The following is a 12,263-nucleotide window of genomic DNA, read 5'->3' as shown; positions in this document are numbered from 1 at the left end:
GCAAGCGTGACTAAGCTGAGATTCAAAATTGAAGTTGCTGAAATTCCTGTACGATGAGATTTTCCCTGGGCGAGGTTTACTATTGATTTGAGGGTTGTTGTTTTTTTAAATTTGACTTTATTTATGACCTGGAAGTTCTCACCTGCTCCTTTTCTCTCCGGCTGAGGGATCTTGTATCATGAACCTGTTCATCCTACCTGGGGGTTTACCTGCTCTATTTTACAGGGATGTGTCATTTGCAGGATTTCTTTTGGCTTGTTTTTATACAGTTTTGTTTTGCTTTCAATACAGATTTCTTTCAGGGTAATTTTTCTAATGCGGCTGCAGCTGTACTCAAACCAAGAAAAGCCTGCGAGTGGCATCCCCCTCCCAACCGATCACAACCTGCCCCTGACCCCCCCTCTAATCCTCCCTGGCACCAGCATCAGGCAATGTAACCCCTCCCCCACTCAAGAGGCCTATCCTCGCTGGCACTTACCAGAGGTATTATTGGTGATATAGGGCTCCTTTTACAAAGCTGCGATAGCGGTTTTAGCATTGAACTGACGTTAGTTCTAGCCAAGTAGCGCGGGTTTAGCACGTGCTAAAATGCTGAGTGCGCTAAAAACGCTATCGTAGCTTAGTAAAAGGAGCGGAGTGATCCCCCCCTTTCCCTCCCAGCTCCATTGCACTAAAGCAGTGTCTCTCAAACTTTTTAGCTCTGGCACACTAAATGGAGCAAATGTTTTTCATGGCACATTATAATTGAAATTAAAAAATTGCAAAACCAACAAAAAATTAAATTTGAGATTTATTTAACGTTCTTTAAAGCTATGTATGGGTAATTGTAACAACAGTGAAACTAAAGTAGATAGCATAGAATTGCTAACCAATGCGATGGATGTGCTTGTTTTTGAGTGCAAATGAACTCAAAATGTGGCTCGATAGTCAACAAGCAAACACACATTTCATCATCCACCATCTGCACTTGTTCTATTTTTTTTCAATTTAATTTTTGTCAGAGCTGAAAACCTAAGTTTGCAAAGAGAAGAAAATCCAAAGCCTTGATAACTAGGATAACTCCTGCCTATAAAATAAAATTAAAATCACTTGCCTTTAGTTTTCAAGGACCAATCATGTCAAACAATGATGCTTGTCTGGGCGGTTGTATCCTGTCGCACACAGACGCTCATAACATTGACAGATTCTTGCGTATGCGACGTACATGTCATGTCACCTATTCTAGTGTATACTTATGAAGGGAATTATTTTTTTAATGTAAAATTTTGGAATCTCTCGTGACTCATTTGGAATCTCTTCAGGGCACACCACTGCACCTTGGCACACAGTTTGAGAGACACTGCATTAGAGCAAAAGAAGCTGTAAGCCCTTGACTGCAATACCTGGAGCTAGAGTATTGGAAGTAGGAGGCTTTGAAGCACACTGACTTAAAAATATTTGAAGCATGTGAGGGTACGCCAATACCGAGTAAGATTACCATATTTAGCGGTGTAAAACCCCAGACACATGGCCCTGCCACATCCACTCCCCATACTCATCCCCACAAAGCCTCGTCTCTGCCAATCAAGTGGAGAAAGCTTCGTCCAAGGCCAGACAAATCATGGGTTGTATCTGGAGGAGCTTCGTCAGCCGTAAGCCCGAGGTCATAATGCCGTTGTACAGATCCATGGTGAGACCCCATCTGGAATAATGTGTACAATTCTGGAGACCACGTTATCAAAAAGACGTGCTGAGAGTTGAGTCGGTTCAGCGAATGGCCACCAGGATGGTCTTGGGACTCAAGGATCTCCCGTATGAGGAACGGCTGGGTAAGTTGCAGCTATACTCACTCGAGGAACGCAGAGAGGGGAGACATGATCGAGACGATCAAATATTTCACTGGTCATATCGAGATGGAAGAAGATCTCTTTTTTCTCAAAGGACCCAAGGCAACAAGAGGGCATCCACTGAAAATCAGGGGTGGGAAATTTCATGGCAACACCAGAAAATATTTCTTCACCGAAAGGGTGGTTGATCGCTGGAATAATCTTCCACTACAGGTAATTGAGGCAAGCAGCGTGCCAGATTTTAAGAAAACATGGGATTGGCATGTGGGATCTCTTCATCGAGGAAGTTAGGGGGTGGGACATTGGTGTGGGCAGACTAGATGGGCCGTGGCCCTTTTTGCCGTAATTTTCTATGTTTCGATGTTTCTTCCCCATCCTCCGGGCTGGAAGACTTCCAAGCATGCGTGGATGCACGTGACGTCATCCACATGTGTTCAGAGGCCCTCTAGACGCAGCTGGAGCTCGGGGCTTTCCAAAACCCTGACAAACTGCTGACATCCGGACAGTCGTCTAAAATGAGAACATGTCCGAGTTTCCCTGAGTGTCATGGCAGTTACCAAGTTTTTCAAATTGCACAGAAGTGGGCTGTTCCCTTCCAGCAGGGGTTTTTCTTTTTGGGAGGAGGCAGTAAAACCCACCTAGGTTTCTTCTACAAGAAACTCCTGTGAGCGTGCCAGGAAGCACTGCAAGGAATTCATTTGTAAACTCTAATGCAGAGAATGCTAAATATCCCACTTCCAGAAGAGAGACCTTTTGTGACATGGGGACAAATTTGTCCCCGTCCCCACAGGAACTCAGTTTCTCCGTTCTGTCCCCGTGAGTTTTGTCGCTGTTGCTGTCCCTGTCCCATTCCTGTAAGTTCTGCTTTAATCGCACAAGCCTCAAACACATATGATTTTAAAGTGTTTGAGGCTTGTGCAGATGAGGACGGAGCTTAGGCATTGGTGGAATGAGGCATTATGACATCACAATCTGAGCTCTAGAATGTTGCTACTTAGGATTTTCAAGTGTTTGAGGCTTGTGCAGATGAGGACGGAGCTTAGGCATTGGTGGAATGAGGCATTATGACATCACAATCTGAGCTCTAGAATGTTGCTACTTAGGATTTTAAAGGGTTTGAGGCTTGTGCAGATGAGGACGGAGCTTAGGCATTGGTGGAATGAGGCATTATGACATCACAATCTGAGCTCTAGAATGTTGCTACTTAGGATTTTTAAGTGTTTGAGGCTTATGCAGATGAGGACGGAGCTTAGGCATTGGTGGAATGAGGCATTATGACATCACAATCTGAGCTCTAGAATGTTGCTACTTAGGATTTGAAAGTGTTTGAGGCTTGTGCAGATGAGGACGGAGCTTAGGCATTGGTGGAATGAGGCATTATGACATCACAATCTGAGCTCTAGAACAGTATTTTTCAACCTTTTTACACCTATGGACCGGCAGAAATAAAAGAATTATTCTGTGGACCGGCAGTTGAAGAACACGGGGCTAAGTCGTGGGCCAGACCCCGCCCATCTCTACCCAATCTCCATCCCAGATCCCGCCCCCATAATAGTACTAATTGCACCTTGTACATCCCTTGCCTCATCTGGAAGCCATCCCTCTGACGTTGCAACATCAGAGAGAAGGCTTCCGGTTCAGGCGCAGGATGCCCGTAGGAGCCACTGCCCGTGGCTTTGTGCACTGAATCAGTGAGGAAGAGGGAGCTGGCTCGAAGATAACGCCGCATCGATCGCACCGTGGACCAGCAGTTGAAGAACACTGTTTTGGGCCTGATGCACGTGCTGGCCTTGTGGACCGGCAGGAAACTTCTGTGGACCGGCACTGGTCCATGGACCAGTGGTTGAAGAACACTGCTCTAAAACGTTGCTGCATAGGATTTTAAAGCGTTTGAGGCTTGCGCAGATGAGGACAGAATTTGCAGAAATGGGGCACAGACAAGAAAAGAACTCGCCGGGATGGGACGGGAAAATGAGTTCCCGCGGGGAGGGGGAAAAATTTGTCCCTGTATCATTCTCTAATAGGATTGTCAGAAAGCCAGGACTGGCCCAAAATGTCCCTTTTCAAACCTTCAACAAAGCCATGAAGACGATGAGGAGGAAAATAAAAAATATATTACGCTAAATGGTGCACTTGATCAATAGGATAGATGCAGACCCCAGGGAAATTGCTATGAAAAGAAATTCCCTTATTCAGCCAGTTTTTTCCTCTAGACTTGGGAATTACTAGCCACCGGTACAGCCGATGGTTAAAAACTTCTAACGTAGTTGCATGAACATGCTGTTGTGGGTCACAGTCTCCAAATGGGTTGGTTTTGTGCAAAGAACCTCCCTTCTAAGCCAAGGTATGGGGAGGATCATCTCAGGGTGTCAGGTCAAAAGCGTGCCGGGACAAAGGCGCGCCCAGACAATTGAGCGCAGCACGCGCTGCTGCGCCGCTCTAAATTACTGTTTTTAGCGCTCCGACGGGGGGGGGCGTGGGGGAGAACCCCCCCACTTTACTTAATAGACATCGCGCCGCGTTGTGGGGTGTTGTGGGGGGTGGGGGTTGTAACCCCCCACATTTTACTGAAAACTTCACTTTTTCCCTGTTTTTAGGGAAAAAGTTCAGTTTACAGTAAAATGTGGAGGGTTACAACCCCCTAAACCCCCCATAACACCAGCGCGATGTCTATTAAGTAAACTGGGGGGGTTCCCCAACAAAAACCCCCGTCGGAGACCCTAAAAACTGTAATTTAGAGCGGCGCGGCGGCACGCGCTTTTGTCTTTCGCGCCGTTGTCTATGAACCTCATCTCAGTCTCTCAAATTTACTGCATCGTGGCAAAGAGAGTTTCCTTCTGGCCTTCAAAAGAAAATTCCTTTGAATCAAGTCTATCACCCCCCAAACAACAGGGACTATTTCTGAATTGTTGTGCCATATTTTCTTGACCCCTGACTGCATTGGTTGGTATTTGGAGATGTTCCCTTTCTCCACTTGATTCTCATCACTTGGCCCCCAGTTCTCAGAATTTTCTCCTTTACTATAACCTCCACTTTTCTTGCATCAAATGTTTATCAGTTGGAATAGGAATATTCTAACAGACCATAAGTTATTTTGTTTAAAAATTTAGATACCACATAAAAACTGTGCGGTTTACAAAATTACATGTGTACATATTCAAAATACTAAAACATGTTTTGACAGAACAAACACAATAAAACATTAACTAACAGTGTCATAATTAAAACCTTTTTTCAAATTCATCCTAAAAGATGGAAAGACAAAATCCCATAAAAACATTTACAAGACGGTATGGCTTCAGCAGCAAATAGCATTAGCACAGGAAGGTATTGACAAATAATTGCGTTTTCAACATTTTCTTAAAATTTGGTCTCCCATCACAAAATCACGGATTACCAGGCAGCGCATTTCAAAGCTTGACACCTGCTACAGACAGCCCCACTATTAACATGAGAGACTGACATCTTCCCCTCCAAATGCAACTTCATACTATTTTCAGATCTCAAACATTTTCTGGGTTGATAGATTTCAAAAGACTTCTTTAATGCCCTTGGGGAAACGTAATATAAGGCGTCCAAGCAGAGTACGGTCCAAGGATTCAAACAGGGATTGGACAGATTCCTGACGGATAAAGGGATCGTGGGATACTGAGGGAGGAGCTGGGATGTAACACAAGTATAGAATGTTAACCAGGTAATGAGTATAAACCAACCAGGTCGTGCATGTGCAAGACTGGAGGGCTAGGACTTCGATAGGAAGGCAGGACTTAAACGAGATACCAAGGTGGCAAGGGAGCCCCTTCTAGTGATTCAGACAGATCGTGACCTGTTTGGGCCGCCGCGGGAGCGGACTGCTGGGCAGGATGGACCTATGGTCTGACCGGCAGAGGCACTGCTTATGTTCTTATGTTCTTATGTTTGCTGTTTGATTGAAAGAAACTGTACTCTCTACTGCATAAGTAACCAATGCAGTTGTTCCAACTCTGGGGTTATATGAGTCATTCTTGAAACCCCGATAATCCATCTTGCGGCAGAGTTAATTAACATCTGCAGTGCCCTCATCTTCACTTTAGTAACTCCCAAATACAGAGAATTGCAGTAGTCTACTTAGTATTACTGCTTGCACCACACTACGGAAATCATAAGCTGGTAGCATCGGTTTTAATCTATATAACAATTGTAATTGCATATATTCTATTTGAATCGTTTTCAATATTTGTTTTTCCATAGTCAAACAATTATCCAAAGTCAAACTATCCAAACATACTCCCAATACCGTCATCTCTTCGGGTGGGACAGCAATGTAATGCTTCAGTGGGCATGAGGTGCCAACTTATTGTGACTTTCTCTCTGGAAATGTTTTGCCCTCAGAACATCTCAGCCAGCTGCAAGATCATTAACTGTTTCCAGATCTTTCTCCGCTTACTGTAAACATCTCGTCTGTAATTTACTGTCCTGGGCGGCAATTACCAATCACTTATCCTTAAGTTTCAACTCACCTCTCTTAACCACCCTTTTCTGTGATCTGACTGAGGTGCCCTTTTCAGCCCTCCGCCACCTTTCACCAGATTACCCGCGCTCTCTCTCTCTCCACCCTCCATCAAAGAGTCACAAAATAATTTTAAAAGAGTAAAACGCCAAAGCAAAGGCTGCAAATCCTTTGTCGAAAGCATTTCTGTTTCTTTCCTGGCAGTGGCTGCTTCTCTGGCATAGCATCCCTCTTTCCATCTCCATCTCCACTCTGACCAGGGTCAGTCCTGCGTTCTTAACCTCTCTCTGTCTTTCTCTCTGGCTAGTTCTTTCTCTCTACTGCATTCTGTTATCCCTATTCTCTCTCCACTTCCTCTCACCCATCTCTTCCCCAGTATCCCTCTTTTTCTTCTTTCACCATCCTCCTTTCTGCTAACCTAGGGGGGTCTTTTACTAAGGCATGATAGATGATTTAGTGTGCCATTATATTCTATGGATGCTTTAGCATTTAGCATTCCTTAGTAAAAGACCCCCTAGTTCTTTCCCACATCCTCGTATACCTACTCTCTCTCCCCTTCATCCATCATCTCCCTCCCCTCCCCCGGTATCCCTTTCTGCCGCCTCCTCCCAGTCAATATCTGTCTGTCTGAGTCACCTAAATACTGAGCAGACACTTTCAGTGTGCCCAAGAAGAAGTAACTTCTGGGATGTTTAGCTCCTCCCCCATGTGATGTTTAGCCCCTCCCCCCATCATTTTGAAGTTAGCTCCATTGCCTTCTTCATTCACTATCTCATCTGCTATCCAGCACAGTCGCGTAGCGAGAGTAGGAGATGCCAGGAGCGGTGGTGCCCCGTTGAGACCCCCCCCCCCGCCCCCTGCTCCTTCTGTACCACCCCGCCACACTCACACCCTCACTTCCCTTCCCCGTACCTCTTTAAATCTTCACCAGCGCGAGCAGCTTCTCCGGCCTGCTGCTTGCGCCAGCATTGGCTTTCCCTCTGACATCACTTCCTGGCCCCGCAATTCGGAAGTGATTTCAGAGGGGAGCCAGGTCGGCGCGAGCAGCCGGCCAAAGTAGTTGCCAATGAAGGTATGGGGGGATGGAGAAGGAAGGGTGCAAGCATGGCATGGGAAGGAGGGGGTTTGCAGAGAGGTTCCTGCACCCCCACTAAGACTGCACCTGGGAAGATCCGCCCTTTTTACTCTGCCACTGGTCCAGCATTGCCTCCTCTTTCTTTACACAGTCCCTGACAAGCATTAACTCCTCACTCCCTGTTCCCCCAATCCTTTCTCTGTCCTTCCCAGTGACCAGTCTGCCCCCTCTTGTCTCCCCAGTATCCTTCTTTTTCCCTCTACTCTCTTCTCTACATCTCCCTTTCTCCCGCTCCCTTTCCCCCTTAACTTTCTAACTCCTTGCTCAGAGGCTTTTAATTCCTGGAGGAAAATTTACTGGTTTCTGGAGGCAAATTTCACTCTCTGCTCCTCTTCCTGTAACAGTATTAGAAGTAACAAAATGATATTCACAAAATATCAAAATGTTCCTTGCCAGAGGTGGATTACACTCCAGAGATAAGCATTAAGTCAAAAGGTGGAGAGAAAAAGCCTCAATGTTTGTAAGGCAGCAATCAGAATTGATTATATGCTGGAGCTATTTTTAATATCTTTGATGATTCTTTTGTTATAACGAAAAGTTATGAGACTATTGGCTATTTTGACAGCAGTGGCTATTTGATCAATTTGAAGAGTATGGAAGGACTTACCATCATTATCGTTTCAATTCTGGTGGAATTCTGTTTGTCTGGTTGGGAAATATGAATCAGTTGTTATGGAAAAGAGAGGTAAAAAAGCAAAATTTGATAAAATATGGCTTCCTGTTAAAAATTTTGTGGAAAATAATAAGGTTACAGATGAATAATATGCATAGGTATGTTTGAGTATGATGTTACACTCTCTGTATGAGGGGGGGTGGGTGGGAATTATTTATTTTATATGTATCCCTTGCTTACATTACATTAATTGTTAAAACATGCTGAAGTATATATACTTAATTCTTAATTGGTCTTAATTATTGTTTCTGGTGGAATTCTGTTTGTCATATATATAAAATGAAAAGGGCGTTGGCTGTTCAAAAAGGGAATTATTACAAATTTAAGGATGTGTGGAGGCCATTGATGGATTTTTGTAAAGATTAAAAATTATTCTTCCCTGAATTAAAAAGTTTAAGAAAATAAGGGAGGGAGGGGGGTGGGTATTGTTTGATTATAATAAAGAATATATTTTTCATAATTATATAAGGAAGGGGATATTATTATCTAATATAATAAAATGGTAGGCCGCGCATGCGCACTAAAAAAAACGTGTTCCCTGATCCCGTCGCGAAAACACGATTGCGCATGCGCGGGTTTTACGTCACCACTTGATCGCGGCGGCTTTCAAATAAAAATAAAAAATTACACAGCTGCGGCGGCCTTCCTCACCCCCGCCTCTCACTGTGAATGGTACCGGCTCCTCTCTCGAACTGCACCAGGATCGAGAGAGGAACTGCAGCGCTGGCTTTCAACTTAAAACAAAAAAAATTAAAAAAAAACCCCAAATGGAGATCGCCGCTCTCACCCGGCTCCCACTGTGCAAACCCCCCCCCCAACTGGAGATCGCCGCTCTACCCCCTCCCCCCCCAACTGGAGATCGCCGCTCTCACCCCATGTTTTCAATAAAAAATATTTGAACTTAAATAAAAAGGTAAAAGGTGAAGAAAAAAACCTCAATAACGTTTGTAAGGCAGCAGAGTTGATTTTAAGCTGCACACTATATTCTCATTGGCAAAAACACCCCCCAAAACCTCCCCAAATAATATACTTATCAACTCGAAGTACTATCCACCACTGCGCACAGAGTGTGAAAAACTCACAGAATAATATATTTTTTAAAAGGCTTTCAACTTAGCTTGAACATATGGCTTGAACAAAGACTTTGTTTCGCCGAAAGTCGGCTGCGTCAGGGATTTTAAGAAGCTGAAGTTTTTAAACCGTTGCATAATTAAACACACGTAAAAAACATGATCAACATAGGAGACGTTTCAAAACAAGATTGCATCGCAGAGCTAATCCTGTACCATGTGTTTCATAAAACAGTGGCAGAGGACATTAAGCAGTTAACATCAAAAGGCCTTTGAGAACAAGAAGCCTTTAGGTGTCTTCTAAATTGTATCTCAGCGTTCCAAAAATTAGCCCATGCAACATAACAAATTGAAGAATGGCGTGCGTCCAATCTAATTTTCCAACAGCAAGGAACAGCGAGTCCAAGCTTATCAGTTGCGTGAAGACCAGAGGGCTACATAACATTTTCTGTCCGGGTGCAAGGAAGCGCCATACACCCTGGTCTCGAAACTGGCTCTCTCCCCCATACGGACCTCCCAAGGTTGGTTAGGGGGCGCGTCCTCCGATACCCAGTGGGTCCGGATCACTTTCTTAAACAACACAATAGAATTATACAGGAAACGCCGCTGTGGAGCAGAGAACCCCTGTGCGATTAATAATAATAATAATAATAATAATTTATTTCTTATATACCGCTATACCGTGAAGTTCGAAGCGGTTTACAATAAAGATACATTTGACAGTACATGAGATTCAAGGTGAAAAGTATAATTAGTTTCGGGCCCTGGTCTTCTAGAATGAGGGCACCATAGTCCCATCCCACCTCCCGACCCAAAACAGTGTCCAACCTCTGCAAAACCTCCCTCCAAGCCTGTAATGAATGCACATAAGTACCAGGGGGACATTTACACCCTACATTTTGTTATGCCAAGCCCTCTTTCTGCTTTGCACGGCCATTTGACGTTCAAAGTGAACCTCAAGACTAAAATCAAAACGTGCTTTTAGTCCAACAGGCCCTCGGCCTACGAGAGGGTGCTGAAAAGTTCTCAGCCCAACCGACCAGCTTCCTAAATTATGAGCTGCGGTAGAGGTTTCTACTGTGGCCCGGAGCGCTAAATGCTCCGACGTTTTTAGAATTCCTAGGAGCGCCGAAGTAGCGTCAGAGCATTTAGCACCTCGGGCCATGGAAGAAACCTCTACCATAGTTTAGTAAAAGAGGGTCATATTATGTTAAGTGCCAATTTGCAGAAACAAAATTCTGTTTTGATATTGTTTGAGATCATTGATTGAACCGTATCCACCTCATTCTCTTCTTGGGCTAATTTTTCAGCAGATTGTGATGTCATAATGCCTCATTCCACCAATAAGAGCCAACCTCATCAGTGATGTCACAAGGGCTTGATTGTCCTATACTTGGCTCACTTTTATTACATACGAGGAGGTGCTGAAAAGTTCTCAGCCCAACCAACCCACTTCCTAAATTCAGAGCGTTATTTTGCCACTGGAGCTGAAAAAAGCGCCAATTTGCAGAAACAAAATTCTATGTTTTTGACATTCTTTCAGATCATTGATTGAACCGTATCCACCTCATTCTCTTCTTGGTTGGGCTGAGAACTATTCAGCACCCCCTTGAACCTTATTTTCTCCCCCTTCCCCTGCTCCTATCCTTTAAGAAGCACTAATTCATCTTGGGGGGGGGTTTCTCCCTTCTTTCTGTAGCCTGTCTTTTCTCCTCTCCATTTAGCTTTGAACGCTGTAGCTTTCTCATGCCATATGTGGTGTTATCAAGCTTTTGCAAATACATAATAACATAGTAGATGACGGCAGATAAAGACCCAAATGGTCCATCCAGTCTGCCCAACCTGATTCAATTTAAATTTTTCTTCTTTGCTATTTCTGGGCAAGAATCCAAAGCTCTACCCGGTACTGTGCTTGGGTTCCTACTGCCGAAATCTCCGTTAAAACCTACTCCAGCCCATCTACACCCTCCCAGCCATTGAAGCCCTCCCCAGCCCATCCCCCACCAAAATACAGTTATTTTTTACTCATAGTCCACTTCTATTTGCTTGCTGACATTCACAGCCAGTCCTTCCATTATCCCTGTTGGCATGAGGATTGCCAGGAGTTATGATCTCTTGGACTCATTCTGAGAATGTAAGGCAACACAAGAACTACAGCTCCCAGGATGCAATGTGATGCGACATGCTAGAGATGAGGGTGGGGTGTTGAGTGACTTTTAGCCGACTGCTTAGCTCATTGCCCAGGCTTTAATTACAAGGGTAGCAAAGTTTCTGCCTTGCAAAGGCTTATAGCAGAGAAGCTGTGCTAAGCAGGTAAGAGGTGGAAAGTGGCTAGGTTTTAAACTTCCCACTAAACGTCTGACAAGGAAATTACGTTTCGGCACTATCAGCCTGATTTATTCCCGATTAGCTTGCTACACGCTGCAATATGCTTCTTTTTCCAGTTTTAAAACATCAGTTCCTCAGACACCACACCACCACCCGTGACATCACATCCTCCCACACCTGCAGCTCAGTTAAGGTCTGACCCAGCTGTGGCACTTCCACGCAGTGAAAGAACTCTGTTACATTGGGCTCGAGTCCTTTTCCCTCTTGCGCTGAGCTGCCATGCCACGGGGTGACTGGGGCTCCGCTAGCACAACGAACGCGGGTGGCTTAGCAAACTGATGTGAAACGCAGGCTGCAAAAGTTAGGCTCGTGCCTAGATTCATGGAGCCCGTAACATGAAAACAAAAAGGACCGCCACGAGAACGTGGAATGGTGAGATTTAGCTCTTTGAGCAAATCGTGAGCCCGCTGGCAGCTGGATGAAGACACCCATGTAGGCACACAGCCCCGACTGGTATGGAGGAGAAGCTGGTAGGGATGGGAGTGGTGACACCGGTTGCCATGCAAAGGCTGGGCTGAGCTGCCTCAGTTGGCTGTGCCAGTGTGCCACAGCGATTCGCGTTCATTGTGCCTTTCTTCTGCCCAGGACACCCCTTCCCATCTGTTGCTCAGGCCAGCTGCCCTGCCGTCACCAATATAACCCAAAAACCTCAAAGCACCTCCGACATGAAGAGAAGTGATCT

General features: G+C 44.9%; 1 protein-coding gene across 5 annotated transcripts in view; it reads right to left on the bottom strand.

Annotated features, from left to right (window-relative positions):
- STON2 (stonin 2) overlaps positions 1–12,263 on the bottom strand; it is a 157,794-nt gene that overhangs the window by 143,400 nt on the left and 2,131 nt on the right. The gene's annotated exons all lie outside the window — the stretch shown is intronic.

The sequence above is a fragment of the Geotrypetes seraphini genome, chromosome 7 (assembly GCF_902459505.1).
Source record: "Geotrypetes seraphini chromosome 7, aGeoSer1.1, whole genome shotgun sequence".
NCBI classification, from domain to species: domain Eukaryota; kingdom Metazoa; phylum Chordata; class Amphibia; order Gymnophiona; family Dermophiidae; genus Geotrypetes; species Geotrypetes seraphini.
Note: the sequence above shows the minus strand (reverse complement) of the source record. Positions and strands in the feature narration are given on the sequence as shown.